Raw genomic sequence first — 12,300 nt, forward strand, 5'->3', positions numbered from 1 at the left:
AAACTACTGGGATGTGCATCCTAGTGGGACAGTACTAGAGCCTTTAAGAAACCAAAAACCCTGCACTGAGACCTTGCAGATTAGCAGCCACAGCCATGTGAGCCACTGCAACCACAGCCGTGAGAGCCACTGCACAAGTGTTGGTTTGAGTCAGTAAGTTTCTGCCATCGACAGTATAATGTCCTTTGAACATGTGCAGAATTCCCTTTTCACAAAACACTATTTTGCTCTGCACTCAAAATCTCGCTCCTCCGTATGTTGCCAAAAATAGATGGTGGGAAATAGACAGGGTGCGAAGGGGGTTACAGGCAACTTCACATAAACCCCCAAAAAGTTAGCTATTTAAGATGGTAAACTCATTGAAGGGATTTCCAAAGGGGTTCACTTATCAAAGCCTTCAAGCTGGGGATGAGGGGCGAAGGGAATACAAAGATCTTAACATCTTAAGCTGAAAGGCATCCCATTACTCTGGTATGAAGGAATCGGTTGGAAATGGTACTTGCTGTGCCTTTTCCTTGGATGAATCCCTGGTACAAACAAGGACTGGAGGATGAAGAATTGTGTCTGGGGGAACTGTCCAGAGGGCGAGACCTATTGCAGTGTTTTTTGCTCTTTTTTTCCTTTCAGAAAGTGACACCTATTCCACACCCTTTGTCGCAATCTTGAGCACTCCAATCTGTCACCTTTTTCTTCTTGAAAAACTGTGACCCGTTTTGCAACCCTATCCTGAAGAGCCATATGGAGCATAGATTGTTTCAACCCTCAAACGTGCGTATTGTGAACATCCCCCAGGCAGCATAAACAAATCCTACGGGAGTTGGAAACTATCCTCGTGTCAGCAGTCAACAGGGTTTAAATCCAGATACCTTTGATTAATTTTAATAACACGCAGGAAAAATAACTCCGGTCATGGGGCGCCACGCCTCACTATATACTGGCCCAACGCCATGTCTGGTGCGGGTCATGTAGAGGCATCAAGCGGATTCAAACCTTCAAAGTGCAGACTGGCCCCATCTCTGAAAGAGCACTTACCCTTGACATAGTCACCTGGACATTCACCAAGAATACAGATTTTATAAACACGTTTTCTCTGTGGTGTTTTGTCCGGTCAGCCCATTGATTCCTTTGAGAATAATCGAGATAATTATGGATCCAGTTAGGGTGTTTTACACAAGTTGCTGTCTGTCTAAAAACGTTGTGCAAGACTTACTTACCTGCAAAGAAGATCTTCAGCTCCCCTAGACATTTTTCAACTAACATTGGCTGTCCTGGCTCCCTGAGAGACTCTTCTTACCTCCGACTGTGTGCCTCTACCTTTCCCTCAGGAAAGGGTTAAATGTACTTGACATTGGAAGGTTTTAAAAGTACTTACCCGTTTATGAATTATTTGTTAACCTTTGTTTTATTTTCCTATCTAACCTCTGCACCAAACTCAGTATTGTTCTAAGCGTACCTGTAATAAATCAATGTCCACAGTGTCCTAGCTATTTAAGTGACCTGAGGCTGCAGGACTGTCTGTTTGCCACCCCCAATGGGTATCATTAGATTTTTAGATTTAGAGAAACAGAGTGTTTTGAAGTGCAAAATTGTTACCTGTTTTGCTCCCTTCTGAAAAAGGCCTACATAACTGACAAATAAATGAATAATTGTTTAATCAAGAAACCATGAGTGTGTTTATTTGAATAACTCATTGTGAAACCCTGCAACAACCCTACTGCTCGCATTGACCCCTCTTGAGATAAGCCTGGCTGCTCAGCCACACTACCAACCTGTGTAGTACAGACTTATACCAAAGGTTGGGTTCCTGTTGCCAAGAGGTCATGGTTGCTGTAGTCCACCCAAAGGGTACTGCACACAATCTTGCCTAACATGGACCTACAAAGAGAAAATAAGTAAAGCCAATTTCACTTCACTATTCTTGTGAACAGTAGTTCACACAAGGAAAGGTATATAAACCTTGAGAGAAAGCTAAAGGATTTCTCTGCGACACTGCACTGAAGGTGCTGTGTGTCACCATACATAAAGTAGATGCCTATGGAGTTTGTCAGACTCCATTAACAAAGGAAATACATAATCAAATCAGGTCAAAACACATGAGAATGCAAAAAGGGCTCACTCACCCCAGGGTTAAAATTAAAAAGTCCTTAAGTCCAGCAAAAGAGGTGGGGGTCTTTGAGGTTGAAGGGAATTAACAGAAATGAGAATTCCCCTTAAGAGAGTCTATGAAGGCTCTACCAACATGTGTAGTACAGACCTATACCAAAGGTTGGGTTGCCTATTGCCAAGAGGACAAAGCTGGTGTAGTCTGCCACAGGGTTACTACATACAATCTTGCCTAACACTGGGGTGATGACACTGGATTATGTGAGACAAGCACAGTATCAAGAGATGACAGACAACAGTGTGTGAATTCAACAATGAAATCTTTATTAAGTATCAGGATGGGAGTAATGCCCAACTTGCCCTATAGCTATTGCCCTAGCTATAGGGAAATTGCCCTACCTAAAGAAGCTACGGAAAGTCATTGTCCGCAAGTCCAAATCAAGAGTGTGTCAAAACCTATGCTTGCCCTCACGTCTAATACAGAAATGTAGTGTAGGGTTAGTCTAACTCAAATAGAGTTCAAAAGAAAGTCTGGAGCAGCCTCTAGCTCTGTTCGAAAGTTCAAGATACCGTTCCAACAATGTTAGGTTTCAAATGTTCCTTCAGGACTTGTGGTTCCCCTTCCCCAAGCTTAAAGTATTGGTTCACAAAACAATGTTCCAAAAGAGCTCACAGGCCCTTGCCCAAGGACCGATGCACAACCAATGTTCCAAAAGAGTTCAAGGTCCCTTCCCCAAGCTTCAAGCACCGATACATATAACCAATGTTCCAAAAGAGCCCATGGGCCCTTGCCCAAGCTTCAAGCACCGATGCACAGAATCAATGTTCGAAAAGAGCGCAGGGTTCCCTTCCCCAAACTTCAAGCACAGCTTCACAAAACCATTGTTCCACACTCTTCAGCTATCTTGTTTCAGGGTGGTTTTTACACTTAGCTAGGATTTGTTGGGGCTTCCTGGTCTAGGTGCAGTTCGCAGGCCACACAGCCCACCCATTACAGGTCATACAACCAGTTGCCTGTGTCCAGCTTTCTGCCACAGTGGTGGTTTACAAAAAAGACTCAACGTTCATAGATTGAGGATTGGCCTTCTTGCTACTTCTTTAGTTCTCTTTGAAAAATGTACTTTGCTGGCTTCATTTTCAGCCTTCAATTTTTTTCAGCTTTTAACTCCATCTCTCTCATCGGCACCAGATTTCTCGCACTCCTTTCAAACTCACAGGACGCAGAGTCCTTATCAGTTTCCTCGTTAGGATGATTTCTGGGACTTGGACACCCCTAAATTGATATTTCCATTCAGGGGGAACAAGCATTTCTTGGCTATAGCGAAGGACTGCCACGTTCCATAGCTCTCTTCTTCCGCCTTCTCTGGCTCCCTGGCGACATGTTTCCTCACCACATAATGACACTCTGCTGGGCTTTGCAGTCCTTCAGTGTCTCAGCGTCCAATTCTACTCTGGCTTCCCGCGGGTTGGTCTGGCCTTACTGCTGCTCTCGCCCTCTTCTGCTTTACTCTCTTTGTATACACCTGTAACCATCAAGGATGTTGAGGTGTGCTTCTCTCACCAGTTTTTCCCTGGCGCCAATTACAGGGACATGCCTGACCTGCAGCTCTATAGGGTTCAGGCTCCCTCTTCTTCATCCCAGTACTATAGTGGTGTTTCCAATCGGAAGTGTGTATTACTCTTAAATCTCTTCCTCGTCTCATTACCTAAAGTAATATTACAGGAAAAGTTGGAAAGGACTGACTATCTCAAAGACTGAGTGGGAGTCTGATAAGTCAGTTTTAGTGAAGGGGGATACCAGGTCTCACCTTCAGGTACCCTCTCCAATCCCCAAGGACCCTCCAACCCAGGTGATCCTCCCTCGCTAGTCCACCCCCAGGGTTGGGGCCAAAAGCGATGGCCCTTCTCATGCCACCTGAACAGAAGATCCACAGGGAGTAGTTGTGAGAGTGCCTTCAGGATTCACACTTAATTACCTGTAAAATTTGTTACAATTGCAATTTTACTTGAATAGCTGGTGGCAGTGGTTTCACCCTAGTGAATTTAGTCTCATTACTCGCTGCTGTTAATTCAGCCTCAGTAATGCACAAAGGGCCACCATACTGCTAGAATGGTGGGTCCCTTTCTATTTTGCCATTTGTAAGTATCCATGTTGTTTCTGAGGTCTTCTCCTGCTATTCTAGGCAGAAACAACCTCAGTGGAAGTTTTTTCTTCAGCGGGAATCCTTTGTATTCCCTGCCCAGGCTCCAGAGTGCCTGAGAAGGCAGGAAACGAGGGAAAAGTCCAAAACACTGCAGCGCTTTGTCTTTCACCTTGCCTGAAAAATCCCAGTGGGTGGCTGGCTGCCCCGATTGGACCGCCAGACTGCCCCTTTCTGTAAACTGCAGGGAGAGATTGCAGAAGTTGTATTTGTATTTATTAAGTTTATATAGCGCTTTACGCCAAAGCGCATTACATTTCAACAATACATAGGATAATAGAAGCATAAAATTGCAAGGCATGAAACAAACCATCAAAAACAGTATATAGAACAATTTACCACGGATAAAGTAAGAAATAGATCCGGGGAAGGCAAGAGGGAAGTTGTGCTGTAGTTCCTGATAAATATTCGGAACCTGGAAACTGCTGACAAGTCGACCACTGTATCTGAAACCGAAGAGGAAGAAAGGACATCTATATCGATTTCGAGCGACCGCTGAGACTGCTGTGTAACCAGAGCCCGATGTAATCCTTCCTTTCAATCAACCTGTGGTCCCGAAAACAGACTCCTACCCAGAGGCTGGTGAGATCCACTAGTCTCAACCACCTGCATTTTGAGCCATCCCACAACGTGGTGCTGCCTTGCTGGGCTGCAATACACCAATACCATGCAACCTTGAGTCATTTTGCGGTGTATTGTCTTCTAAAGCAAGAATCCGTGGTGGACTTCTGCTGGACCTACAAAGACCCGATTTGAATGCCTTAACTCCCCTCACCAGAGTGCAGTAACGAGAGAGTGAAGAGAATCTGACCTGTGATATTCTGTCTTTAAAAAGGCACCAAATCCAGAGAGCCATGAGAATCCATGAAGAAAACTTTGCTGGAAGCCTCCTCTGGCGACTGCTGCTGCAAGTTCCCATAGAGTGCCAAATTCTTTTGTCTCCAGACCAAGAATCCAGGGACCGTGTCTTGTGTTGCGGCATTCCTGAATGCATCCACCCAAAAGCCCTTTCCTCCTTAGGTACTTGGTGGGCTTGGGTAATACTTTACGTCTGGTGTGCATCCTGTGAGGCTGAGTGGGCGATCCATTGTTGGGAGCTTGCCCATACCACTTGCCCTGGCCAAATGCTAGAACACATTTAGGGTGCCTTCTCAGTGTTAGGGAGAATTCTCATAAAATGTGCTAATTCCCTCTTCTTAGAGCCCACCAGCTCTTTTGCTAAACTTTGGGAATTTTAACTTTTCATTTCACTGTTTTCTGTGTTCATTTCTTTTTGTTATGGAGTTTTAGACAACTCCATAGGCATCATCTTTTCATTTGTGTCACACAGCACTGTCAGTGCAGTGACACAGGGAAGCCTTTTAGGCTGTCCCAAGCTTTAAATACCTTCTCTGGGATAAACTACTGTTTCTCAAAGAAAGTAAAGTGAAATTGACTTTACTAGTCTTCAAATTCCTAGACCCAGCACACCCGATCTTACAATAGAGTGCTGGAGGGGTACCTAGCATCCCCTATGTCTAAAAACTCATGTAGCAGTCAAATGCTACCCTTTCCTCTCGAAATGGCTGGTGGCAGTGGTTTTACAATGACCTACCATGATTTTTCCCGACCGCGAACACCGGTAGCGTTTAATCCCGGGAGCCATGTTTTTCAAGATGGTGTCTGAGCCCCCTTTGTTTAAACCGGTCCCGGTCTTCTTCCCCCGTCCCCCATTTCTTTTTGGAAAGGTCCTTCTAGAGTGTCTCTGCACACCAAACCAGGTTTGGTCCCTTTGTTCCTTCGCCTTTGGCAGGCTTCAGGACTGAAGACCGCCTCTGGTGCCCGAGTGTCTGGGGTGGGCAGGAAGTGAGGGAAGTGCCCCAAACTCCCTGTGCTTAGTCTCCTAGGAGACCCAAACACACTCTGGCATGATTGACTGGCTTACGGTCCTGCAAGGACAGCCATCCTGCTGGGTGAGTGGCAGCTAGGCTGGAATGAATTGGAGGAAACTGGATAAAAGGAGAGTGTCTTGGCTTGGAAGGCAGAGTCGACCACTAGAACGAAAGAACCGAAGACGATCTTGAAGAGGACGGCTGCTGCAACTCCTGGACCGTTGTTTGCCCGGTGAAGCCCTGCTGCAGGTCTGAATCGCCAAGTTCATCTCGACAGAGAAGCCCTGCAAGGACTACTTCTCCCTTTGAGTTGGTGGGACCAATCAACTTGAACCGTAAGCCACCTGGATACCATTCTCGGAGCTGGTTGTATTTTCCTCAGAGTGCTGCAGGAAACCAAAAAACCAGGGAGAAGGACACCAGTTTGTGTGCTGGACTGCAGCTACCGGAATTGAAGATTTGCCAGTTGCCAGCTTTTCGACCAGTCCCAGTGCAATGCAGGAGTACCCAGATATCCTCCCTCTTGTCTCCATGACGGAGGCTCAGGAACAGCGAGATCTACAGGAACAGAAGTCTTCAGCTTCATCTTTTTCTTCATTGTAAGGTACTGTGAAAACCTGACCGAGAGAACTTACCTCTCACTTTGAAAGTGCTTGAAACTTTGGGAACTTCGCGGCTTAGTTAGCTTGTGACCCAACATATGAATCTTTCTTTTACGAACTGCTTCTGAGAACTTTGGCAAAGACCTTTACTATTAACTACCAGAAATGCTTTATCCTATACAAGACTTTAGCCCACTGACTTTGGCCTAGCCTATTGCATTGAATTGACTCCTCTGGTGAACTCCAAGTATTTGTTGCACTGTCTAAGAATAAACAATTTTTATTAACCTATGCCTTTTTGTTCCTACTTCAAAGTACACTGAATGCCATTTTGCTCCTCCTTCAAAGTAGGTTAAATGCCTCAGAAACGTACAGTGTAAAGTACTGAAGTATATTTGTGTGAGATAGATATTGCCTCATTCTAGGGAATGTTTTGTAACGGACTGAAATAAATTAATACGTTTTACCAAGAAACCTTGAGTGCAGGAGTCTATTTGAATACTTGCGATTGTAGACTGTAACATCATTACAGCTCACATTCCCCTCTTGAGATAAGCCTGGCTGCTCAGCAACGCTACCAAAACTGTAGTATGACATGCATTACTTAACGTAAAAGCATTTCTGATTGTATCTGCTTAGATTCACATGCTGTGCATATAGTCCGACATCCAGTTGTCACCGTGGAGTATGGCATCTTGTCTTTCGAGAATCGAAAGGGGACGTAGACATGGGTGTGCCTGTAACACTAGCCCTACATGACGTGTAGTGTACCCAAAATCACTTGCGCATTGAGGTCCCTCCTATTGTATTTTTTCGGCTGTGAGGGAGCATTAGGACTATCATAAGTACAGAAAAGAGAGGAAGTAGTAAGACAGCTATGTTCCTTCCATCAGAGCAGGGAGGAAGAGTGGGCGCATGTGAATCTAAGCAGATACAACCATCAGAAGAACAAGTTACTCTCTTACCTGGTAACTTTCTTTCGATTGGATGGTCCGACGACGTATTCCATATCAATGACAGTAATCACCACAGCTGTGCTGCTGCGGAACATTTTCTGCGTCTGCGTCCTGCGTCGATGACGTAGATGCGCCGCCCTCGAGGACCTCCTCCGACGGCACTGGATGTTATAAGTAGGACGCACGGCGCCCGTAGCCTCAGTTGTAGTTTTTTCCCAGAAAGTGTGCCACCAGTCTTCTGCCAGTCTGACACACAAAGCCTTGCGGAAACTTAAGCTGCAATCGCATAAGAAATTCTGTAGCGGGGAAGGTAGGGAGGGAGCGATATGGAATAAGTCGTCGGACCATACCATTGAAAGAACGTTACCAGGTAAGAGTAACTTGTTCTTCGAGGGGATTGGGTCCTCTGACGTATTCCATATCTACGACAGACTCCCAAAGCAGTACCAATGCAAGGAGGTGGGAAAAGAATTCAGAAACAAATTTAGCATGCCCAATCAAATTGCGGAGTAAAGGACTGCCTTGCCAAAGGCCAGATCCTGCCCCCGGATGGAATCGAGGGAATAGTGACGTACAAAAGTATGCACCGAGGCCCAGGTGGCTGCATCACAGATGTTGCGAATAGGAACACCCCTCTGCAGGGAAGTAGAGGCAGCCATACCCCTGGTAGAATGGGCCCGTAAGCCGACCGGTCGGTCCTTACCCGCCAAGCGGTAACACTCAGAGATAGCCAAAATAATCCAGCGAGACTAAGTATGTTTCGTCACAGCCTGTCCCAAACGCTTTCCAGCGTAACCAATAAAGAGCTGATCGTCCACTCTGACCCGGGACATGCGTGAAATATAAAAGCTTAACGCTCTCCTAGGATCAAGCCTATGGAGCCTCTCCTCTTCCTAACCAGGATGTGGAGGAGGATAAAATGCCGGAAGAACAACCTTCTTACCGAAATGAAATTCCGACACCACCTTCGGAAAAAAAGAAGGACGAACTCTAAGGACAACCCAGTTCTTATTAAACACAGTGAAGGGTGGCTTAACTGAAAGTGCCTGTAACTCCCTCACTCTGCGAGCGGAAGTGACCACAACTAAAAATACAGTTTTCAGAGTTAACAGTCTCAAAGGGCATGAATGCAAAGGCTCAAACGGAGCACCCATCAGAAACTTAAGAACAAGGTTCAAATCCCAACCGGGCACCTGGAAAGGTGACGGAGGGATCACATTAGTGAGCCCTTTCCGAAACTGAGAAATTAAAGGAATTTTAAAAATAGGAACACACTTCAGACGAGCGCTTAAATATGGACAGCGCCGCCAGGTAACCTTTAACGGTACCCACTTGAAGGCCCCTGTGGGCCAAAGAAAGCAAAAAAGACAGAACCATGGGAATTTCACATGCAAAGGTATCCACATTCTTAACCCTGCACCAGTCGCAGAACTTCCGGCAACGGTACAGGGACTTTGTTGCAGGCCTTCTGGCCGAAAGCAACACCTCCATCACGTCTTCAGGGAGGTCCCAATCCTTATACCTCAACCTTTCAGAAACCAAGCGTGAAGGTTGAGGGACCTGACCTCTGGATGGAGAACCTGACCCCCCTCCCTTGAGAGCAGATCGTCTCGGTAGGGAAGACGACATGGAGGGCAGATGGACAAGTCGAGAAGGTCCGGGTACCACGTTCCCCAGGCCCACGCCGGAGCAATGAGGATCATCCGGGAACCGAACCTCCATAACCTCTGCAGTGCTTGCGGGTTGACGGGGACTGGAGGAAACGCATACAGCAGTGGGAATGACCACTCCACCACAAACGCGTCTCCTAAGGCTCCGTTTGGAGGAGATTCCCGCGAGCAGAACCTCTCGCACTTCCGGTTGACACTGGAGGCGAAGAGATCCACATGAGGGGTCCCCCAAAGGTGAAGATCTCCAGGAGAATCTCCTGAGCCAACTCCCGCTCGTGAGATCGCGCTCTGCCTGCTCAGAGCGTCCGCCGTCTTGTTTTCATCTCCTGCCAGATGAACTGCCGAGATTGAAACTTCCTGCTGGATTGCCCAGAACCAGAGCTGCATCGCCTCCCTGCACAGAGGAAGTGTCCCTGCCCCCCAAGCCCCCTTTGTTGAGGTAATGCATGGCCGCCGTTTTGTCCGTCAGGATCAGGACATTCTTTCCTCGCACAGTCGGCAGAAAAGCCTTCAGGGCTAGCCTGACGGCCCTCAGCTCCAACAGATTGATATGGAGTCTGGACTCCGATGGAGACCAACGACTGCTGACTGTCAACTCGTTGGCATGAGCTCCCCATCCCGTGAGGGATGCATCCGTCACGATCGTCACCTCCGGCCAGGGCAGCCAAAATGGAGCCCCCCTCATCAGATTGCCTTCGTCGGCCCACCAAGAAGGTCCTGGGCGACTGAAGACGGCACCTGAACAGGGTCCGACATCCTGCCGGAGGACAGACCACTGGAGCTTGAGTGCCCATTGCAAAGATCTCATCCGCAACCTGGCCTCTGGCACCAGAAGAATGCAGGATGCCATGAGGCCGAGCAGTCTCAAGAACTCGAACGCTGGGAGTGTCTGGGCAAGGTGAAACTTGTGCACCATCTGCTGAATGTGATGAGCCCTTACCTGGGGAGGAAAACACTGCCCCAGGGACACGTCGAGCACTGCTCCGATGTACTGGAGCCTCTGAGTTGGTATGAAATGGGACTTCTTCCCAGCTTGTGGAGGGAGTGGCAGGTGACTGACAGATTATCCAGGACTTGCTCGGGAGAGCGCGCCCTGGTCAACCAATTGTCCAGGTAGGGGTAGACGTGAATCCCCTTTCCTGAGGTGCGCTGCCACCACTACTATGAGCTTGGTGAAGACCCTTGGGGCAGAGGTCAAGCCGAACGGCAGGACCCGAAACTGAAAGTACGAGTCGCCAACTGCAAACCTCAGGTACTTCTTGTGCTTTGGATGGATAGGCACATGAAAATAAGCGTCCTTGAGGTCGCGAGACACCAACCAGTCCTGAAGTTGAAGGGCCTGGAGGACTTGAGAAAGAGTAACCATCTTGAACTTGTCCTACCTGAGGAGTATGTTCAAACCGCGCAAGTCCATGATGGGTCTCAATCCCCCGTCTTTCTTGGAAATCAAAAAATAAGGGGAATACCATCCCTTGTTCCTCTCTGCTACAGGCACCAGTTCTATGGCGCCTTTCTCCAGCAGGGATTGAATTTCCTGCGCAAGGAGCAGATCCTGACTCGGACTCTTCAAAGAGAGATTCCCCGGTGGATTGTCTTGAGGCCTCTGCCGGAAAGGAAGACAGTAGCCGTGGGTTATGATCTCCAGATCCCACACATCTGAAGTAATGGCGCGCCACTCTGCAAGATGCTGCGCCAGCCTTCCCCCAACCAGCAAACCATGGGACATGGCCTCATGACTGAGCTGAAGCGGCGGCGGTGCCTGAGGGTAAAGAGGCAACAGCCCGAGCGGCCTTGGCACCTCGAGTACCTTGTTTTCCACCTCTGGCACTCCTACGGTGGCCCCTTTGACTTGCAGCTCCTCTCGCTTTACCAAAGGAGGAGTAATAACGAAACAAACCTCCCCTCCATTGCTGTCCCCTAGGACGAAAAGGCGGAGGTTGTCGAACTGCAGCGCCCAACGACTTCACTGCAGCTTTGGAGGTCTGCAACCTCTGAAGGCTCTCGTCAGCCTTGCTGCCAAAAAGATGTTCCCCGTCAAAGGGCATGTTGAGGAGCCGGGCCCGCACACCAGGAGCAAACCCCGACATCCGCAACCACGCACACCTGCGTATCACGGTGCTCGCCGCCATGGACCGGCTGACGCAATCTGCCATGTCCAAACCCGACTGAACGGCCTCACACATAGCATCCTTGCCATCCTGAACCATGGCAAGGAAACCATCCTGTTCATCCCCTTCGGGAATATGTTCAGCCACCAAGGAAATATAGTTCCACAGAGTGCGTGAAACGAGACAAGGCACAAATGGAGTTGGCCGCCTGAAGCGCCATACCCCCTGCAGAAAACATTTTCTTCGCCCAGCCGTCAAAACGCTGGTCGCCCCTATCAGGAGGGATGGTAGGGTACGACGCCTGCTTTGCCGGGGCCGTAGCCGCCTGCACCACCAAACTCTCCGGAGTAGGGTGCTTGGAAAAGTAGCAGGGGTCACTACTGGCTGGGCGGTATTTTCGCGGCAAAGACTTGCTCACTGCCGGGAGACTCTCCGGAGCAGTCCAAGCCGCTGCCACCCTTCTTTGCAGAGCCATATGGAATGGCAGTACCGGGTCAGTTGGTGGACCAATGTCGAGGATATCCGTAAGGTCATCCTGAACAAACTCCCCTGGGGGAGCAGACCATCCTAAGTACTCAGAGACCCGTGACATAAGTCGCCGGTATGAAGAATCGGCATGAGCGCCAGGCTCAGGCCTACAAAACTCCACCTCCGGAGAGGTGTCCAGCCCACTAGCATCATGTAGGGACTGCCTCAGGTCCTAAAACTGGCTATGGCCCGAGAGTGTCCGTCGACGACCTCAGCGCCACAGGCGTCGACGTCTTCCTCAAAGACGTCACAGGTTCACGC

At 48.4% G+C, this 12,300-nt stretch overlaps 1 protein-coding gene across 2 annotated transcripts in view; it reads right to left on the bottom strand.

Annotated features, from left to right (window-relative positions):
- Nucleotides 1-12,300, bottom strand: part of MTHFD1 (methylenetetrahydrofolate dehydrogenase, cyclohydrolase and formyltetrahydrofolate synthetase 1) — a 517,055-nt gene that overhangs the window by 267,643 nt on the left and 237,112 nt on the right. The window lies entirely within an intron of this gene.

Source organism: Ambystoma mexicanum, chromosome 14 (assembly GCF_040938575.1).
Source record: "Ambystoma mexicanum isolate Mex_15411 chromosome 14, UKY_AmexF1_1, whole genome shotgun sequence".
NCBI lineage: Eukaryota > Metazoa > Chordata > Amphibia > Caudata > Ambystomatidae > Ambystoma > Ambystoma mexicanum.